We start from the raw sequence: 16,323 nt of genomic DNA, 5'->3' as shown, positions 1-16,323 counted from the left end.
AATGGATTGTTGCAAACGTGATTCTGGCAGAGGAACCCTGCTCAGAGGAAGAAGCATAAAAGCTTTGGGAAGGGTAAAGCTTGGTTTGGAACTGGCTCAAGAGTCAGGAACTTTCCGGGAAGGTCACAGTTGTGCTAAACTTCACAGTTCCGCTAAACTTCAAGCCTGAACAGGGACTTGAACCCTGGACCCTCAGATTAAAAGTCTGATGCTCTACCGACTGAGCTATCCAGGCTTCGAAAACTGAATGGATTGTTGCAAACGTGATTCTGGCAGAGGAACCCTGCTCAGAAGAAGAAGCATAACAGCTTTCGGAAGGGTAAAGCTTGGTTTGGAACTGGCTCAAGAGTCAGGAACTTTACGGGAAGGTCACAGTTGTGCTAAACTTCACAGTTCCGCTAAACTTCAAGCCTGAACAGGGACTTGAACCCTGGACCCTCAGATTAAAAGTCTGATGCTCTACCGACTGAGCTATCCAGGCTTCGAAAACTGAATGGATTGTTGCAAACGTGATTCTGGCAGAGGAACCCTGCTCAGAGGAAGAAGCATAAAAGCTTTGGGAAGGGTAAAGCTTGGTTTGGAACTGGCTCAAGAGTCAGGAACTTTACGGGAAGGTCACAGTTGTGCTAAACTTCACAGTTCCGCTAAACTTCAAGCCTGAACAGGGACTTGAACCCTGGACCCTCAGATTAAAAGTCTGATGCTCTACCGACTGAGCTATCCAGGCTTCGAAAACTGAATGGATTGTTGCAAACGTGATTCTGGCAGAGGAACCCTGCTCAGAAGAAGAAGCATAACAGCTTTCGGAAGGGTAAAGCTTGGTTTGGAACTGGCTCAAGAGTCATGAACTTTACGGGAAGGTCACAGTTGTGCTAAACTTCACAGTTCCGCTAAACTTCAAGCCTGAACAGGGACTTGAACCCTGGACCCTCAGATTAAAAGTCTGATGGTCTAGCAACTGAGCTATCCAGTCTTCAAAAACTGAATGGATTATTGCAAACGTGATTCTCGCAGAGGAACAAGTCAAATTTGTTCGTCAACAAAATATTCAGGTTTTAAGGTTTGACCGTGATTAGAAGGTAATGTTGGAAAACGGTACTTGTTAAAGGAACACCTGAGAGGACTGATGAGAAAAGCAATTGTAACCCTGCTCAGAGAAAGATGCAAAACAGCTTTGGGAAGGGAAAAGCTTGGTTTGGAACTGATTCAGGACAAACAATAGTTGAAACTTGACAGGAAGGTCACAGTTCCACTAAACTTCTAGCCTGAACAGGGACTTGAACCCTGGACCCTCAGATTAAAAGTCTGATGCTCTACCGACTGAGCTATCCAGGCTTCGAAAACTGAATGGATTATTGCAAACGTGATTCTCGCAGAGGAACAAGTCAAATTTGTTTGTCAACAAAATATTCAGGGTTTAAGGTTTGACCGTGATTAGAAGGTAATGTTGGAAAACGGTACTGGTTAAAGGAACATCTGAGAGGACTGAAGAGAAAAGCATTTGTAACCCTGCTCAGAGGAAGAAGCAAAACAGCTTTGGGAAGGGTAAAGCTTGGTTTGGAACTTATTCAGGACAAACAATAGTTGAAACTTGACAGGAAGGTCAGAGTTCCACTAAACTTCAAGCCTGAACAGGGACTTGAACCCTGGACCCTCAGATTAAAAGTCTGATGCTCTACCGACTGAGCTATCCAGGCTTCGAAAACTGAATGGATTGTTGCAAACGTGATTCTGGCAGAGGAACCCTGCTCAGAAGAAGAAGCATAACAGCTTTCGGAAGGGTAAAGCTTGGTTTGGAACTGGCTCAAGAGTCAGGAACTTTACGGGAAGGTCACAGTTGTGCTAAACTTCACAGTTCCGCTAAACTTCAAGCCTGAACAGGGACTTGAACCCTGGACCCTCAGATTAAAAGTCTGATGCTCTACCGACTGAGCTATCCAGGCTTCGAAAACTGAATGGATTGTTGCAAACGTGATTCTGGCAGAGGAACCCTGCTCAGAGGAAGAAGCATAAAAGCTTTGGGAAGGGTAAAGCTTGGTTTGGAACTGGCTCAAGAGTCAGGAACTTTACGGGAAGGTCACAGTTGTGCTAAACTTCACAGTTCCGCTAAACTTCAAGCCTGAACAGGGACTTGAACCCTGGACCCTCAGATTAAAAGTCTGATGCTCTACCGACTGAGCTATCCAGGCTTCGAAAACTGAATGGATTGTTGCAAACGTGATTCTGGCAGAGGAACCCTGCTCAGAAGAAGAAGCATAACAGCTTTCGGAAGGGTAAAGCTTGGTTTGGAACTGGCTCAAGAGTCATGAACTTTACGGGAAGGTCACAGTTGTGCTAAACTTCACAGTTCCGCTAAACTTCAAGCCTGAACAGGGACTTGAACCCTGGACCCTCAGATTAAAAGTCTGATGGTCTAGCAACTGAGCTATCCAGTCTTCAAAAACTGAATGGATTATTGCAAACGTGATTCTCGCAGAGGAACAAGTCAAATTTGTTCGTCAACAAAATATTCAGGTTTTAAGGTTTGACCGTGATTAGAAGGTAATGTTGGAAAACGGTACTTGTTAAAGGAACACCTGAGAGGACTGATGAGAAAAGCAATTGTAACCCTGCTCAGAGAAAGATGCAAAACAGCTTTGGGAAGGGAAAAGCTTGGTTTGGAACTGATTCAGGACAAACAATAGTTGAAACTTGACAGGAAGGTCACAGTTCCACTAAACTTCTAGCCTGAACAGGGACTTGAACCCTGGACCCTCAGATTAAAAGTCTGATGCTCTACCGACTGAGCTATCCAGGCTTCGAAAACTGAATGGATTATTGCAAACGTGATTCTCGCAGAGGAACAAGTCAAATTTGTTTGTCAACAAAATATTCAGGGTTTAAGGTTTGACCGTGATTAGAAGGTAATGTTGGAAAACGGTACTGGTTAAAGGAACATCTGAGAGGACTGAAGAGAAAAGCATTTGTAACCCTGCTCAGAGGAAGAAGCAAAACAGCTTTGGGAAGGGTAAAGCTTGGTTTGGAACTTATTCAGGACAAACAATAGTTGAAACTTGACAGGAAGGTCAGAGTTCCACTAAACTTCAAGCCTGAACAGGGACTTGAACCCTGGACCCTCAGATTAAAAGTCTGATGCTCTACCGACTGAGCTATCCAGGCTTCGAAAACTGAATGGATTGTTGCAGACGTGATTCTGGCGGAGGAACCCTGCTCAGAGGAAGAAGCATAACAGCTTTCGGAAGGGTAAAGCTTGGTTTGGAACTGGCTCAAGAGTCAGGAACTTTACGGCAAGGTCACAGTTGTGCAAAACTTCACTGTTCCGCTAAACTTCAAGCCTGAACAGGGACTTGAACCCTGGACCCTCAGATTAAAAGTCTGATGCTCTACCGACTGAGCTATCCAGGCTTCGAAAACTGAATGGATTGTTGCAAACGTGATTCTGGCAGAGGAACCCTGCTCAGAAGAAGAAGCATAACAGCTTTCGGAAGGGTAAAGCTTGGTTTGGAACTGATTCAGGACAAACAATAGTTAAAACTTGACAGGAAGGTCAGAGTTCCACTAAACTTCAAGCCTGAACAGGGACTTGAACCCTGGACCCTCAGATTAAAAGTCTGATGCTCTACCGACTGAGCTATCCAGGCTTCGAAAACTGAATGGATTGTTGCAAACGTGATTCTGGCAGAGGAACCCTGCTCAGAAGAAGAAGCATAACAGCTTTCGGAAGGGTAAAGCTTGGTTTGGAACTGGCTCAAGAGTCAGGAACTTTACGGGAAGGTCACAGTTGTGCTAAACTTCACAGTTCCGCTAAACTTCAAGCCTGAACAGGGACTTGAACCCTGGACCCTCAGATTAAAAGTCTGATGCTCTACCGACTGAGCTATCCAGGCTTCGAAAACTGAATGGATTGTTGCAAACGTGATTCTGGCAGAGGAACCCTGCTCAGAGGAAGAAGCATAAAAGCTTTGGGAAGGGTAAAGCTTGGTTTGGAACTGGCTCAAGAGTCAGGAACTTTACGGGAAGGTCACAGTTGTGCTAAACTTCACAGTTCCGCTAAACTTCAAGCCTGAACAGGGACTTGAACCCTGGACCCTCAGATTAAAAGTCTGATGCTCTACCGACTGAGCTATCCAGGCTTCGAAAACTGAATGGATTGTTGCAAACGTGATTCTGGCAGAGGAACCCTGCTCAGAAGAAGAAGCATAACAGCTTTCGGAAGGGTAAAGCTTGGTTTGGAACTGGCTCAAGAGTCATGAACTTTACGGGAAGGTCACAGTTGTGCTAAACTTCACAGTTCCGCTAAACTTCAAGCCTGAACAGGGACTTGAACCCTGGACCCTCAGATTAAAAGTCTGATGGTCTAGCAACTGAGCTATCCAGTCTTCAAAAACTGAATGGATTATTGCAAACGTGATTCTCGCAGAGGAACAAGTCAAATTTGTTCGTCAACAAAATATTCAGGTTTTAAGGTTTGACCGTGATTAGAAGGTAATGTTGGAAAACGGTACTTGTTAAAGGAACACCTGAGAGGACTGATGAGAAAAGCAATTGTAACCCTGCTCAGAGAAAGATGCAAAACAGCTTTGGGAAGGGAAAAGCTTGGTTTGGAACTGATTCAGGACAAACAATAGTTGAAACTTGACAGGAAGGTCACAGTTCCACTAAACTTCTAGCCTGAACAGGGACTTGAACCCTGGACCCTCAGATTAAAAGTCTGATGCTCTACCGACTGAGCTATCCAGGCTTCGAAAACTGAATGGATTATTGCAAACGTGATTCTCGCAGAGGAACAAGTCAAATTTGTTTGTCAACAAAATATTCAGGGTTTAAGGTTTGACCGTGATTAGAAGGTAATGTTGGAAAACGGTACTGGTTAAAGGAACATCTGAGAGGACTGAAGAGAAAAGCATTTGTAACCCTGCTCAGAGGAAGAAGCAAAACAGCTTTGGGAAGGGTAAAGCTTGGTTTGGAACTTATTCAGGACAAACAATAGTTGAAACTTGACAGGAAGGTCAGAGTTCCACTAAACTTCAAGCCTGAACAGGGACTTGAACCCTGGACCCTCAGATTAAAAGTCTGATGCTCTACCGACTGAGCTATCCAGGCTTCGAAAACTGAATGGATTGTTGCAGACGTGATTCTGGCGGAGGAACCCTGCTCAGAGGAAGAAGCATAACAGCTTTCGGAAGGGTAAAGCTTGGTTTGGAACTGGCTCAAGAGTCAGGAACTTTACGGCAAGGTCACAGTTGTGCAAAACTTCACTGTTCCGCTAAACTTCAAGCCTGAACAGGGACTTGAACCCTGGACCCTCAGATTAAAAGTCTGATGCTCTACCGACTGAGCTATCCAGGCTTCGAAAACTGAATGGATTGTTGCAAACGTGATTCTGGCAGAGGAACCCTGCTCAGAAGAAGAAGCATAACAGCTTTCGGAAGGGTAAAGCTTGGTTTGGAACTGATTCAGGACAAACAATAGTTAAAACTTGACAGGAAGGTCAGAGTTCCACTAAACTTCAAGCCTGAACAGGGACTTGAACCCTGGACCCTCAGATTAAAAGTCTGATGCTCTACCGACTGAGCTATCCAGGCTTCGAAAACTGAATGGATTGTTGCAGACGTGATTCTGGCGGAGGAACCCTGCTCAGAGGAAGAAGCATAACAGCTTTCGGAAGGGTAAAGCTTGGTTTGGAACTGGCTCAAGAGTCAGGAACTTTACGGCAAGGTCACAGTTGTGCAAAACTTCACTGTTCCGCTAAACTTCAAGCCTGAACAGGGACTTGAACCCTGGACCCTCAGATTAAAAGTCTGATGCTCTACCGACTGAGCTATCCAGGCTTCGAAAACTGAATGGATTGTTGCAAACGTGATTCTGGCAGAGGAACCCTGCTCAGAAGAAGAAGCATAACAGCTTTCGGAAGGGTAAAGCTTGGTTTGGAACTGATTCAGGACAAACAATAGTTAAAACTTGACAGGAAGGTCAGAGTTCCACTAAACTTCAAGCCTGAACAGGGACTTGAACCCTGGACCCTCAGATTAAAAGTCTGATGCTCTACCGACTGAGCTATCCAGGCTTCGAAAACTGAATGGATTGTTGCAAACGTGATTCTGGCAGAGGAACCCTGCTCAGAGGAAGAAGCATAAAAGCTTTGGGAAGGGTAAAGCTTGGTTTGGAACTGGCTCAAGAGTCAGGAACTTTACGGGAAGGTCACAGTTGTGCTAAACTTCACAGTTCCGCTAAACTTCAAGCCTGAACAGGGACTTGAACCCTGGACCCTCAGATTAAAAGTCTGATGCTCTACCGACTGAGCTATCCAGGCTTCGAAAACTGAATGGATTGTTGCAAACGTGATTCTGGCAGAGGAACCCTGCTCAGAAGAAGAAGCATAACAGCTTTCGGAAGGGTAAAGCTTGGTTTGGAACTGGCTCAAGAGTCATGAACTTTACGGGAAGGTCACAGTTGTGCTAAACTTCACAGTTCCGCTAAACTTCAAGCCTGAACAGGGACTTGAACCCTGGACCCTCAGATTAAAAGTCTGATGCTCTACCGACTGAGCTATCCAGGCTTCGAAAACTGAATGGATTGTTGCAAACGTGATTCTGGCAGAGGAACCCTGCTCAGAAGAAGAAGCATAACAGCTTTCGGAAGGGTAAAGCTTGGTTTGGAACTGGCTCAAGAGTCATGAACTTTACGGGAAGGTCACAGTTGTGCTAAACTTCACAGTTCCGCTAAACTTCAAGCCTGAACAGGGACTTGAACCCTGGACCCTCAGATTAAAAGTCTGATGCTCTACCGACTGAGCTATCCAGGCTTCGAAAACTGAATGGATTGTTGCAAACGTGATTCTGGCAGAGGAACCCTGCTCAGAAGAAGAAGCATAACAGCTTTCGGAAGGGTAAAGCTTGGTTTGGAACTGGCTCAAGAGTCAGGAACTTTACGGGAAGGTCACAGTTGTGCTCAACTTCACAGTTCCGCTAAACTTCAAGCCTGAACAGGGACTTGAACCCTGGACCCTCAGATTAAAAGTCTGATGCTCTACCGACTGAGCTATCCAGGCTTCGAAAACTGAATGGATTGTTGCAAACGTGATTCTGGCAGAGGAACCCTGCTCAGAGGAAGAAGCATAAAAGCTTTGGGAAGGGTAAAGCTTGGTTTGGAACTGGCTCAAGAGTCAGGAACTTTACGGGAAGGTCACAGTTGTGCTAAACTTCACAGTTCCGCTAAACTTCAAGCCTGAACAGGGACTTGAACCCTGGACCCTCAGATTAAAAGTCTGATGCTCTACCGACTGAGCTATCCAGGCTTCGAAAACTGAATGGATTGTTGCAAACGTGATTCTGGCAGAGGAACCCTGCTCAGAAGAAGAAGCATAACAGCTTTCGGAAGGGTAAAGCTTGGTTTGGAACTGGCTCAAGAGTCAGGAACTTTACGGGAAGGTCACAGTTGTGCTCAACTTCACAGTTCCGCTAAACTTCAAGCCTGAACAGGGACTTGAACCCTGGACCCTCAGATTAAAAGTCTGATGCTCTACCGACTGAGCTATCCAGGCTTCGAAAACTGAATGGATTGTTGCAAACGTGATTCTGGCAGAGGAACCCTGCTCAGAGGAAGAAGCATAAAAGCTTTGGGAAGGGTAAAGCTTGGTTTGGAACTGGCTCAAGAGTCAGGAACTTTACGGGAAGGTCACAGTTGTGCTAAACTTCACAGTTCCGCTAAACTTCAAGCCTGAACAGGGACTTGAACCCTGGACCCTCAGATTAAAAGTCTGATGCTCTACCGACTGAGCTATCCAGGCTTCGAAAACTGAATGGATTATTGCAAACGTGATTCTCGCAGAGGAACAAGTCAAATTTGTTTGTCAACAAAATATTCAGGGTTTAAGGTTTGACCGTGATTAGAAGGTAATGTTGGAAAACGGTACTGGTTAAAGGAACATCTGAGAGGACTGAAGAGAAAAGCATTTGTAACCCTGCTCAGAGGAAGAAGCAAAACAGCTTTGGGAAGGGTAAAGCTTGGTTTGGAACTTATTCAGGACAAACAATAGTTGAAACTTGACAGGAAGGTCAGAGTTCCACTAAACTTCAAGCCTGAACAGGGACTTGAACCCTGGACCCTCAGATTAAAAGTCTGATGCTCTACCGACTGAGCTATCCAGGCTTCGAAAACTGAATGGATTGTTGCAGACGTGATTCTGGCGGAGGAACCCTGCTCAGAGGAAGAAGCATAACAGCTTTCGGAAGGGTAAAGCTTGGTTTGGAACTGGCTCAAGAGTCAGGAACTTTACGGCAAGGTCACAGTTGTGCAAAACTTCACTGTTCCGCTAAACTTCAAGCCTGAACAGGGACTTGAACCCTGGACCCTCAGATTAAAAGTCTGATGCTCTACCGACTGAGCTATCCAGGCTTCGAAAACTGAATGGATTGTTGCAAACGTGATTCTGGCAGAGGAACCCTGCTCAGAAGAAGAAGCATAACAGCTTTCGGAAGGGTAAAGCTTGGTTTGGAACTGATTCAGGACAAACAATAGTTAAAACTTGACAGGAAGGTCAGAGTTCCACTAAACTTCAAGCCTGAACAGGGACTTGAACCCTGGACCCTCAGATTAAAAGTCTGATGCTCTACCGACTGAGCTATCCAGGCTTCGAAAACTGAATGGATTGTTGCAAACGTGATTCTGGCAGAGGAACCCTGCTCAGAAGAAGAAGCATAACAGCTTTCGGAAGGGTAAAGCTTGGTTTGGAACTGGCTCAAGAGTCAGGAACTTTACGGGAAGGTCACAGTTGTGCTAAACTTCACAGTTCCGCTAAACTTCAAGCCTGAACAGGGACTTGAACCCTGGACCCTCAGATTAAAAGTCTGATGCTCTACCGACTGAGCTATCCAGGCTTCGAAAACTGAATGGATTGTTGCAAACGTGATTCTGGCAGAGGAACCCTGCTCAGAGGAAGAAGCATAAAAGCTTTGGGAAGGGTAAAGCTTGGTTTGGAACTGGCTCAAGAGTCAGGAACTTTACGGGAAGGTCACAGTTGTGCTAAACTTCACAGTTCCGCTAAACTTCAAGCCTGAACAGGGACTTGAACCCTGGACCCTCAGATTAAAAGTCTGATGCTCTACCGACTGAGCTATCCAGGCTTCGAAAACTGAATGGATTGTTGCAAACGTGATTCTGGCAGAGGAACCCTGCTCAGAAGAAGAAGCATAACAGCTTTCGGAAGGGTAAAGCTTGGTTTGGAACTGGCTCAAGAGTCATGAACTTTACGGGAAGGTCACAGTTGTGCTAAACTTCACAGTTCCGCTAAACTTCAAGCCTGAACAGGGACTTGAACCCTGGACCCTCAGATTAAAAGTCTGATGGTCTAGCAACTGAGCTATCCAGTCTTCAAAAACTGAATGGATTATTGCAAACGTGATTCTCGCAGAGGAACAAGTCAAATTTGTTCGTCAACAAAATATTCAGGTTTTAAGGTTTGACCGTGATTAGAAGGTAATGTTGGAAAACGGTACTTGTTAAAGGAACACCTGAGAGGACTGATGAGAAAAGCAATTGTAACCCTGCTCAGAGAAAGATGCAAAACAGCTTTGGGAAGGGAAAAGCTTGGTTTGGAACTGATTCAGGACAAACAATAGTTGAAACTTGACAGGAAGGTCACAGTTCCACTAAACTTCTAGCCTGAACAGGGACTTGAACCCTGGACCCTCAGATTAAAAGTCTGATGCTCTACCGACTGAGCTATCCAGGCTTCGAAAACTGAATGGATTATTGCAAACGTGATTCTCGCAGAGGAACAAGTCAAATTTGTTTGTCAACAAAATATTCAGGGTTTAAGGTTTGACCGTGATTAGAAGGTAATGTTGGAAAACGGTACTGGTTAAAGGAACATCTGAGAGGACTGAAGAGAAAAGCATTTGTAACCCTGCTCAGAGGAAGAAGCAAAACAGCTTTGGGAAGGGTAAAGCTTGGTTTGGAACTTATTCAGGACAAACAATAGTTGAAACTTGACAGGAAGGTCAGAGTTCCACTAAACTTCAAGCCTGAACAGGGACTTGAACCCTGGACCCTCAGATTAAAAGTCTGATGCTCTACCGACTGAGCTATCCAGGCTTCGAAAACTGAATGGATTGTTGCAAACGTGATTCTGGCAGAGGAACCCTGCTCAGAAGAAGAAGCATAACAGCTTTCGGAAGGGTAAAGCTTGGTTTGGAACTGGCTCAAGAGTCAGGAACTTTACGGGAAGGTCACAGTTGTGCTAAACTTCACAGTTCCGCTAAACTTCAAGCCTGAACAGGGACTTGAACCCTGGACCCTCAGATTAAAAGTCTGATGCTCTACCGACTGAGCTATCCAGGCTTCGAAAACTGAATGGATTGTTGCAAACGTGATTCTGGCAGAGGAACCCTGCTCAGAGGAAGAAGCATAAAAGCTTTGGGAAGGGTAAAGCTTGGTTTGGAACTGGCTCAAGAGTCAGGAACTTTACGGGAAGGTCACAGTTGTGCTAAACTTCACAGTTCCGCTAAACTTCAAGCCTGAACAGGGACTTGAACCCTGGACCCTCAGATTAAAAGTCTGATGCTCTACCAACTGAGCTATCCAGGCTTTGAAAACTGAATGGATTGTTGCAAACGTGATTCTGGCAGAGGAACCCTGCTCAGAAGAAGAAGCATAACAGCTTTCGGAAGGGTAAAGCTTGGTTTGGAACTGATTCAGGACAAACAATAGTTAAAACTTGACAGGAAGGTCAGAGTTCCACTAAACTTCAAGCCTGAACAGGGACTTGAACCCTGGACCCTCAGATTAAAAGTCTGATGCTCTACCGACTGAGCTATCCAGGCTTCGAAAACTGAATGGATTGTTGCAAACGTGATTCTGGCAGAGGAACCCTGCTCAGAAGAAGAAGCATAACAGCTTTCGGAAGGGTAAAGCTTGGTTTGGAACCGATTCAGGACAAACAATAGTTGAAACTTGACAGGAAGGTCACAGTTCCACTAAACTTCTAGCCTGAACAGGGACTTGAACCCTGGACCCTCAGATTAAAAGTCTGATGCTCTACCGACTGAGCTATCCAGGCTTCGAAAACTGAATGGATTGTTGCAAACGTGATTCTGGCAGAGGAACCCTGCTCAGAGGAAGAAGCATAAAAGCTTTGGGAAGGGTAAAGCTTGGTTTGGAACTGGCTCAAGAGTCAGGAACTTTACGGGAAGGTCACAGTTGTGCTAAACTTCACAGTTCCGCTAAACTTCAAGCCTGAACAGGGACTTGAACCCTGGACCCTCAGATTAAAAGTCTGATGCTCTACCGACTGAGCTATCCAGGCTTCGAAAACTGAATGGATTGTTGCAAACGTGATTCTGGCAGAGGAACCCTGCTCAGAAGAAGAAGCATAACAGCTTTCGGAAGGGTAAAGCTTGGTTTGGAACTGGCTCAAGAGTCATGAACTTTACGGGAAGGTCACAGTTGTGCTAAACTTCACAGTTCCGCTAAACTTCAAGCCTGAACAGGGACTTGAACCCTGGACCCTCAGATTAAAAGTCTGATGCTCTACCGACTGAGCTATCCAGGCTTCGAAAACTGAATGGATTGTTGCAAACGTGATTCTGGCAGAGGAACCCTGCTCAGAAGAAGAAGCATAACAGCTTTCGGAAGGGTAAAGCTTGGTTTGGAACTGGCTCAAGAGTCATGAACTTTACGGGAAGGTCACAGTTGTGCTAAACTTCACAGTTCCGCTAAACTTCAAGCCTGAACAGGGACTTGAACCCTGGACCCTCAGATTAAAAGTCTGATGCTCTACCGACTGAGCTATCCAGGCTTCGAAAACTGAATGGATTGTTGCAAACGTGATTCTGGCAGAGGAACCCTGCTCAGAAGAAGAAGCATAACAGCTTTCGGAAGGGTAAAGCTTGGTTTGGAACTGGCTCAAGAGTCAGGAACTTTACGGGAAGGTCACAGTTGTGCTCAACTTCACAGTTCCGCTAAACTTCAAGCCTGAACAGGGACTTGAACCCTGGACCCTCAGATTAAAAGTCTGATGCTCTACCGACTGAGCTATCCAGGCTTCGAAAACTGAATGGATTGTTGCAAACGTGATTCTGGCAGAGGAACCCTGCTCAGAGGAAGAAGCATAAAAGCTTTGGGAAGGGTAAAGCTTGGTTTGGAACTGGCTCAAGAGTCAGGAACTTTACGGGAAGGTCACAGTTGTGCTAAACTTCACAGTTCCGCTAAACTTCAAGCCTGAACAGGGACTTGAACCCTGGACCCTCAGATTAAAAGTCTGATGCTCTACCGACTGAGCTATCCAGGCTTCGAAAACTGAATGGATTGTTGCAAACGTGATTCTGGCAGAGGAACCCTGCTCAGAAGAAGAAGCATAACAGCTTTCGGAAGGGTAAAGCTTGGTTTGGAACTGGCTCAAGAGTCAGGAACTTTACGGGAAGGTCACAGTTGTGCTAAACTTCACAGTTCCGCTAAACTTCAAGCCTGAACAGGGACTTGAACCCTGGACCCTCAGATTAAAAGTCTGATGCTCTACCGACTGAGCTATCCAGGCTTCGAAAACTGAATGGATTGTTGCAAACGTGATTCTGGCAGAGGAACCCTGCTCAGAGGAAGAAGCATAAAAGCTTTGGGAAGGGTAAAGCTTGGTTTGGAACTGGCTCAAGAGTCAGGAACTTTACGGGAAGGTCACAGTTGTGCTAAACTTCACAGTTCCGCTAAACTTCAAGCCTGAACAGGGACTTGAACCCTGGACCCTCAGATTAAAAGTCTGATGCTCTACCGACTGAGCTATCCAGGCTTCGAAAACTGAATGGATTGTTGCAAACGTGATTCTGGCAGAGGAACCCTGCTCAGAAGAAGAAGCATAACAGCTTTCGGAAGGGTAAAGCTTGGTTTGGAACTGGCTCAAGAGTCATGAACTTTACGGGAAGGTCACAGTTGTGCTAAACTTCACAGTTCCGCTAAACTTCAAGCCTGAACAGGGACTTGAACCCTGGACCCTCAGATTAAAAGTCTGATGGTCTAGCAACTGAGCTATCCAGTCTTCAAAAACTGAATGGATTATTGCAAACGTGATTCTCGCAGAGGAACAAGTCAAATTTGTTCGTCAACAAAATATTCAGGTTTTAAGGTTTGACCGTGATTAGAAGGTAATGTTGGAAAACGGTACTTGTTAAAGGAACACCTGAGAGGACTGATGAGAAAAGCAATTGTAACCCTGCTCAGAGAAAGATGCAAAACAGCTTTGGGAAGGGAAAAGCTTGGTTTGGAACTGATTCAGGACAAACAATAGTTGAAACTTGACAGGAAGGTCACAGTTCCACTAAACTTCTAGCCTGAACAGGGACTTGAACCCTGGACCCTCAGATTAAAAGTCTGATGCTCTACCGACTGAGCTATCCAGGCTTCGAAAACTGAATGGATTATTGCAAACGTGATTCTCGCAGAGGAACAAGTCAAATTTGTTTGTCAACAAAATATTCAGGGTTTAAGGTTTGACCGTGATTAGAAGGTAATGTTGGAAAACGGTACTGGTTAAAGGAACATCTGAGAGGACTGAAGAGAAAAGCATTTGTAACCCTGCTCAGAGGAAGAAGCAAAACAGCTTTGGGAAGGGTAAAGCTTGGTTTGGAACTTATTCAGGACAAACAATAGTTGAAACTTGACAGGAAGGTCAGAGTTCCACTAAACTTCAAGCCTGAACAGGGACTTGAACCCTGGACCCTCAGATTAAAAGTCTGATGCTCTACCGACTGAGCTATCCAGGCTTCGAAAACTGAATGGATTGTTGCAAACGTGATTCTGGCAGAGGAACCCTGCTCAGAAGAAGAAGCATAACAGCTTTCGGAAGGGTAAAGCTTGGTTTGGAACTGGCTCAAGAGTCAGGAACTTTACGGGAAGGTCACAGTTGTGCTAAACTTCACAGTTCCGCTAAACTTCAAGCCTGAACAGGGACTTGAACCCTGGACCCTCAGATTAAAAGTCTGATGCTCTACCGACTGAGCTATCCAGGCTTCGAAAACTGAATGGATTGTTGCAAACGTGATTCTGGCAGAGGAACCCTGCTCAGAGGAAGAAGCATAAAAGCTTTGGGAAGGGTAAAGCTTGGTTTGGAACTGGCTCAAGAGTCAGGAACTTTACGGGAAGGTCACAGTTGTGCTAAACTTCACAGTTCCGCTAAACTTCAAGCCTGAACAGGGACTTGAACCCTGGACCCTCAGATTAAAAGTCTGATGCTCTACCGACTGAGCTATCCAGGCTTCGAAAACTGAATGGATTGTTGCAAACGTGATTCTGGCAGAGGAACCCTGCTCAGAAGAAGAAGCATAACAGCTTTCGGAAGGGTAAAGCTTGGTTTGGAACTGGCTCAAGAGTCATGAACTTTACGGGAAGGTCACAGTTGTGCTAAACTTCACAGTTCCGCTAAACTTCAAGCCTGAACAGGGACTTGAACCCTGGACCCTCAGATTAAAAGTCTGATGGTCTAGCAACTGAGCTATCCAGTCTTCAAAAACTGAATGGATTATTGCAAACGTGATTCTCGCAGAGGAACAAGTCAAATTTGTTCGTCAACAAAATATTCAGGTTTTAAGGTTTGACCGTGATTAGAAGGTAATGTTGGAAAACGGTACTTGTTAAAGGAACACCTGAGAGGACTGATGAGAAAAGCAATTGTAACCCTGCTCAGAGAAAGATGCAAAACAGCTTTGGGAAGGGAAAAGCTTGGTTTGGAACTGATTCAGGACAAACAATAGTTGAAACTTGACAGGAAGGTCACAGTTCCACTAAACTTCTAGCCTGAACAGGGACTTGAACCCTGGACCCTCAGATTAAAAGTCTGATGCTCTACCGACTGAGCTATCCAGGCTTCGAAAACTGAATGGATTATTGCAAACGTGATTCTCGCAGAGGAACAAGTCAAATTTGTTTGTCAACAAAATATTCAGGGTTTAAGGTTTGACCGTGATTAGAAGGTAATGTTGGAAAACGGTACTGGTTAAAGGAACATCTGAGAGGACTGAAGAGAAAAGCATTTGTAACCCTGCTCAGAGGAAGAAGCAAAACAGCTTTGGGAAGGGTAAAGCTTGGTTTGGAACTTATTCAGGACAAACAATAGTTGAAACTTGACAGGAAGGTCAGAGTTCCACTAAACTTCAAGCCTGAACAGGGACTTGAACCCTGGACCCTCAGATTAAAAGTCTGATGCTCTACCGACTGAGCTATCCAGGCTTCGAAAACTGAATGGATTGTTGCAGACGTGATTCTGGCGGAGGAACCCTGCTCAAAGGAAGAAGCATAACAGCTTTCGGAAGGGTAAAGCTTGGTTTGGAACTGGCTCAAGAGTCAGGAACTTTACGGCAAGGTCACAGTTGTGCAAAACTTCACTGTTCCGCTAAACTTCAAGCCTGAACAGGGACTTGAACCCTGGACCCTCAGATTAAAAGTCTGATGCTCTACCGACTGAGCTATCCAGGCTTCGAAAACTGAATGGATTGTTGCAAACGTGATTCTGGCAGAGGAACCCTGCTCAGAAGAAGAAGCATAACAGCTTTCGGAAGGGTAAAGCTTGGTTTGGAACTGATTCAGGACAAACAATAGTTAAAACTTGACAGGAAGGTCAGAGTTCCACTAAACTTCAAGCCTGAACAGGGACTTGAACCCTGGACCCTCAGATTAAAAGTCTGATGCTCTACCGACTGAGCTATCCAGGCTTCGAAAACTGAATGGATTGTTGCAAACGTGATTCTGGCAGAGGAACCCTGCTCAGAAGAAGAAGCATAACAGCTTTCGGAAGGGTAAAGCTTGGTTTGGAACTGGCTCAAGAGTCAGGAACTTTACGGGAAGGTCACAGTTGTGCTAAACTTCACAGTTCCGCTAAACTTCAAGCCTGAACAGGGACTTGAACCCTGGACCCTCAGATTAAAAGTCTGATGCTCTACCGACTGAGCTATCCAGGCTTCGAAAACTGAATGGATTGTTGCAAACGTGATTCTGGCAGAGGAACCCTGCTCAGAGGAAGAAGCATAAAAGCTTTGGGAAGGGTAAAGCTTGGTTTGGAACTGGCTCAAGAGTCAGGAACTTTACGGGAAGGTCACAGTTGTGCTAAACTTCACAGTTCCGCTAAACTTCAAGCCTGAACAGGGACTTGAACCCTGGACCCTCAGATTAAAAGTCTGATGCTCTACCGACTGAGCTATCCAGGCTTCGAAAACTGAATGGATTGTTGCAAACGTGATTCTGGCAGAGGAACCCTGCTCAGAGGAAGAAGCATAAAAGCTTTGGGAAGGGTAAAGCTTGGTTTGGAACTGGCTCAAGAGTCAGGAACTTTACGGGAAGGTC

At 45.3% G+C, this 16,323-nt stretch overlaps 1 protein-coding gene and 60 non-coding genes across 64 annotated transcripts in view; all 61 read right to left on the bottom strand.

Annotated features, from left to right (window-relative positions):
• The window catches only part of itpr3 (inositol 1,4,5-trisphosphate receptor, type 3), a 161,468-nt gene that overhangs the window by 69,085 nt on the left and 76,060 nt on the right, over positions 1–16,323 (bottom strand). The gene's annotated exons all lie outside the window — the stretch shown is intronic.
• trnak-uuu (transfer RNA lysine (anticodon UUU)) lies at positions 163–235 on the bottom strand. The gene has a single exon. It is a non-coding gene; the product is annotated as a tRNA-Lys (tRNA).
• On the bottom strand, positions 409–481 carry trnak-uuu (transfer RNA lysine (anticodon UUU)). Its single transcript has one exon. It is a non-coding gene; the product is annotated as a tRNA-Lys (tRNA).
• trnak-uuu (transfer RNA lysine (anticodon UUU)) lies at positions 655–727 on the bottom strand. The gene has a single exon. It is a non-coding gene; the product is annotated as a tRNA-Lys (tRNA).
• On the bottom strand, positions 901–973 carry trnak-uuu (transfer RNA lysine (anticodon UUU)). Its single transcript has one exon. It is a non-coding gene; the product is annotated as a tRNA-Lys (tRNA).
• Positions 1,263–1,335, bottom strand: trnak-uuu (transfer RNA lysine (anticodon UUU)). Its single transcript has one exon. It is a non-coding gene; the product is annotated as a tRNA-Lys (tRNA).
• trnak-uuu (transfer RNA lysine (anticodon UUU)) lies at positions 1,625–1,697 on the bottom strand. The gene has a single exon. It is a non-coding gene; the product is annotated as a tRNA-Lys (tRNA).
• Positions 1,871–1,943, bottom strand: trnak-uuu (transfer RNA lysine (anticodon UUU)). The gene has a single exon. It is a non-coding gene; the product is annotated as a tRNA-Lys (tRNA).
• Positions 2,117–2,189, bottom strand: trnak-uuu (transfer RNA lysine (anticodon UUU)). The gene has a single exon. It is a non-coding gene; the product is annotated as a tRNA-Lys (tRNA).
• On the bottom strand, positions 2,363–2,435 carry trnak-uuu (transfer RNA lysine (anticodon UUU)). Its single transcript has one exon. It is a non-coding gene; the product is annotated as a tRNA-Lys (tRNA).
• On the bottom strand, positions 2,725–2,797 carry trnak-uuu (transfer RNA lysine (anticodon UUU)). The gene has a single exon. It is a non-coding gene; the product is annotated as a tRNA-Lys (tRNA).
• On the bottom strand, positions 3,087–3,159 carry trnak-uuu (transfer RNA lysine (anticodon UUU)). Its single transcript has one exon. It is a non-coding gene; the product is annotated as a tRNA-Lys (tRNA).
• Positions 3,333–3,405, bottom strand: trnak-uuu (transfer RNA lysine (anticodon UUU)). The gene has a single exon. It is a non-coding gene; the product is annotated as a tRNA-Lys (tRNA).
• On the bottom strand, positions 3,569–3,641 carry trnak-uuu (transfer RNA lysine (anticodon UUU)). The gene has a single exon. It is a non-coding gene; the product is annotated as a tRNA-Lys (tRNA).
• Positions 3,815–3,887, bottom strand: trnak-uuu (transfer RNA lysine (anticodon UUU)). Its single transcript has one exon. It is a non-coding gene; the product is annotated as a tRNA-Lys (tRNA).
• trnak-uuu (transfer RNA lysine (anticodon UUU)) lies at positions 4,061–4,133 on the bottom strand. Its single transcript has one exon. It is a non-coding gene; the product is annotated as a tRNA-Lys (tRNA).
• On the bottom strand, positions 4,307–4,379 carry trnak-uuu (transfer RNA lysine (anticodon UUU)). The gene has a single exon. It is a non-coding gene; the product is annotated as a tRNA-Lys (tRNA).
• trnak-uuu (transfer RNA lysine (anticodon UUU)) lies at positions 4,669–4,741 on the bottom strand. Its single transcript has one exon. It is a non-coding gene; the product is annotated as a tRNA-Lys (tRNA).
• Positions 5,031–5,103, bottom strand: trnak-uuu (transfer RNA lysine (anticodon UUU)). The gene has a single exon. It is a non-coding gene; the product is annotated as a tRNA-Lys (tRNA).
• Positions 5,277–5,349, bottom strand: trnak-uuu (transfer RNA lysine (anticodon UUU)). The gene has a single exon. It is a non-coding gene; the product is annotated as a tRNA-Lys (tRNA).
• Positions 5,513–5,585, bottom strand: trnak-uuu (transfer RNA lysine (anticodon UUU)). The gene has a single exon. It is a non-coding gene; the product is annotated as a tRNA-Lys (tRNA).
• Positions 5,759–5,831, bottom strand: trnak-uuu (transfer RNA lysine (anticodon UUU)). The gene has a single exon. It is a non-coding gene; the product is annotated as a tRNA-Lys (tRNA).
• Positions 5,995–6,067, bottom strand: trnak-uuu (transfer RNA lysine (anticodon UUU)). The gene has a single exon. It is a non-coding gene; the product is annotated as a tRNA-Lys (tRNA).
• Positions 6,241–6,313, bottom strand: trnak-uuu (transfer RNA lysine (anticodon UUU)). The gene has a single exon. It is a non-coding gene; the product is annotated as a tRNA-Lys (tRNA).
• On the bottom strand, positions 6,487–6,559 carry trnak-uuu (transfer RNA lysine (anticodon UUU)). The gene has a single exon. It is a non-coding gene; the product is annotated as a tRNA-Lys (tRNA).
• On the bottom strand, positions 6,733–6,805 carry trnak-uuu (transfer RNA lysine (anticodon UUU)). Its single transcript has one exon. It is a non-coding gene; the product is annotated as a tRNA-Lys (tRNA).
• Positions 6,979–7,051, bottom strand: trnak-uuu (transfer RNA lysine (anticodon UUU)). The gene has a single exon. It is a non-coding gene; the product is annotated as a tRNA-Lys (tRNA).
• Positions 7,225–7,297, bottom strand: trnak-uuu (transfer RNA lysine (anticodon UUU)). The gene has a single exon. It is a non-coding gene; the product is annotated as a tRNA-Lys (tRNA).
• trnak-uuu (transfer RNA lysine (anticodon UUU)) lies at positions 7,471–7,543 on the bottom strand. Its single transcript has one exon. It is a non-coding gene; the product is annotated as a tRNA-Lys (tRNA).
• Positions 7,717–7,789, bottom strand: trnak-uuu (transfer RNA lysine (anticodon UUU)). Its single transcript has one exon. It is a non-coding gene; the product is annotated as a tRNA-Lys (tRNA).
• Positions 8,079–8,151, bottom strand: trnak-uuu (transfer RNA lysine (anticodon UUU)). Its single transcript has one exon. It is a non-coding gene; the product is annotated as a tRNA-Lys (tRNA).
• Positions 8,325–8,397, bottom strand: trnak-uuu (transfer RNA lysine (anticodon UUU)). The gene has a single exon. It is a non-coding gene; the product is annotated as a tRNA-Lys (tRNA).
• Positions 8,561–8,633, bottom strand: trnak-uuu (transfer RNA lysine (anticodon UUU)). Its single transcript has one exon. It is a non-coding gene; the product is annotated as a tRNA-Lys (tRNA).
• Positions 8,807–8,879, bottom strand: trnak-uuu (transfer RNA lysine (anticodon UUU)). Its single transcript has one exon. It is a non-coding gene; the product is annotated as a tRNA-Lys (tRNA).
• On the bottom strand, positions 9,053–9,125 carry trnak-uuu (transfer RNA lysine (anticodon UUU)). The gene has a single exon. It is a non-coding gene; the product is annotated as a tRNA-Lys (tRNA).
• On the bottom strand, positions 9,299–9,371 carry trnak-uuu (transfer RNA lysine (anticodon UUU)). The gene has a single exon. It is a non-coding gene; the product is annotated as a tRNA-Lys (tRNA).
• Positions 9,661–9,733, bottom strand: trnak-uuu (transfer RNA lysine (anticodon UUU)). Its single transcript has one exon. It is a non-coding gene; the product is annotated as a tRNA-Lys (tRNA).
• trnak-uuu (transfer RNA lysine (anticodon UUU)) lies at positions 10,023–10,095 on the bottom strand. Its single transcript has one exon. It is a non-coding gene; the product is annotated as a tRNA-Lys (tRNA).
• trnak-uuu (transfer RNA lysine (anticodon UUU)) lies at positions 10,269–10,341 on the bottom strand. The gene has a single exon. It is a non-coding gene; the product is annotated as a tRNA-Lys (tRNA).
• trnak-uuu (transfer RNA lysine (anticodon UUU)) lies at positions 10,515–10,587 on the bottom strand. Its single transcript has one exon. It is a non-coding gene; the product is annotated as a tRNA-Lys (tRNA).
• Positions 10,751–10,823, bottom strand: trnak-uuu (transfer RNA lysine (anticodon UUU)). Its single transcript has one exon. It is a non-coding gene; the product is annotated as a tRNA-Lys (tRNA).
• Positions 10,987–11,059, bottom strand: trnak-uuu (transfer RNA lysine (anticodon UUU)). Its single transcript has one exon. It is a non-coding gene; the product is annotated as a tRNA-Lys (tRNA).
• On the bottom strand, positions 11,233–11,305 carry trnak-uuu (transfer RNA lysine (anticodon UUU)). The gene has a single exon. It is a non-coding gene; the product is annotated as a tRNA-Lys (tRNA).
• Positions 11,479–11,551, bottom strand: trnak-uuu (transfer RNA lysine (anticodon UUU)). Its single transcript has one exon. It is a non-coding gene; the product is annotated as a tRNA-Lys (tRNA).
• trnak-uuu (transfer RNA lysine (anticodon UUU)) lies at positions 11,725–11,797 on the bottom strand. The gene has a single exon. It is a non-coding gene; the product is annotated as a tRNA-Lys (tRNA).
• trnak-uuu (transfer RNA lysine (anticodon UUU)) lies at positions 11,971–12,043 on the bottom strand. The gene has a single exon. It is a non-coding gene; the product is annotated as a tRNA-Lys (tRNA).
• Positions 12,217–12,289, bottom strand: trnak-uuu (transfer RNA lysine (anticodon UUU)). The gene has a single exon. It is a non-coding gene; the product is annotated as a tRNA-Lys (tRNA).
• On the bottom strand, positions 12,463–12,535 carry trnak-uuu (transfer RNA lysine (anticodon UUU)). Its single transcript has one exon. It is a non-coding gene; the product is annotated as a tRNA-Lys (tRNA).
• trnak-uuu (transfer RNA lysine (anticodon UUU)) lies at positions 12,709–12,781 on the bottom strand. The gene has a single exon. It is a non-coding gene; the product is annotated as a tRNA-Lys (tRNA).
• On the bottom strand, positions 12,955–13,027 carry trnak-uuu (transfer RNA lysine (anticodon UUU)). The gene has a single exon. It is a non-coding gene; the product is annotated as a tRNA-Lys (tRNA).
• trnak-uuu (transfer RNA lysine (anticodon UUU)) lies at positions 13,317–13,389 on the bottom strand. The gene has a single exon. It is a non-coding gene; the product is annotated as a tRNA-Lys (tRNA).
• On the bottom strand, positions 13,679–13,751 carry trnak-uuu (transfer RNA lysine (anticodon UUU)). Its single transcript has one exon. It is a non-coding gene; the product is annotated as a tRNA-Lys (tRNA).
• Positions 13,925–13,997, bottom strand: trnak-uuu (transfer RNA lysine (anticodon UUU)). The gene has a single exon. It is a non-coding gene; the product is annotated as a tRNA-Lys (tRNA).
• trnak-uuu (transfer RNA lysine (anticodon UUU)) lies at positions 14,171–14,243 on the bottom strand. The gene has a single exon. It is a non-coding gene; the product is annotated as a tRNA-Lys (tRNA).
• trnak-uuu (transfer RNA lysine (anticodon UUU)) lies at positions 14,417–14,489 on the bottom strand. The gene has a single exon. It is a non-coding gene; the product is annotated as a tRNA-Lys (tRNA).
• On the bottom strand, positions 14,779–14,851 carry trnak-uuu (transfer RNA lysine (anticodon UUU)). Its single transcript has one exon. It is a non-coding gene; the product is annotated as a tRNA-Lys (tRNA).
• trnak-uuu (transfer RNA lysine (anticodon UUU)) lies at positions 15,141–15,213 on the bottom strand. Its single transcript has one exon. It is a non-coding gene; the product is annotated as a tRNA-Lys (tRNA).
• On the bottom strand, positions 15,387–15,459 carry trnak-uuu (transfer RNA lysine (anticodon UUU)). The gene has a single exon. It is a non-coding gene; the product is annotated as a tRNA-Lys (tRNA).
• On the bottom strand, positions 15,623–15,695 carry trnak-uuu (transfer RNA lysine (anticodon UUU)). The gene has a single exon. It is a non-coding gene; the product is annotated as a tRNA-Lys (tRNA).
• trnak-uuu (transfer RNA lysine (anticodon UUU)) lies at positions 15,869–15,941 on the bottom strand. The gene has a single exon. It is a non-coding gene; the product is annotated as a tRNA-Lys (tRNA).
• trnak-uuu (transfer RNA lysine (anticodon UUU)) lies at positions 16,115–16,187 on the bottom strand. The gene has a single exon. It is a non-coding gene; the product is annotated as a tRNA-Lys (tRNA).

The sequence above is a fragment of the Pungitius pungitius genome, chromosome 1 (genome assembly GCF_949316345.1).
Source record: "Pungitius pungitius chromosome 1, fPunPun2.1, whole genome shotgun sequence".
Classification (NCBI taxonomy): Eukaryota; Metazoa; Chordata; class Actinopteri; order Perciformes; family Gasterosteidae; genus Pungitius; species Pungitius pungitius.
The sequence above is the reverse complement of the archived record's forward strand: the minus strand, read 5'-3'. Positions and strand labels throughout refer to the sequence as shown.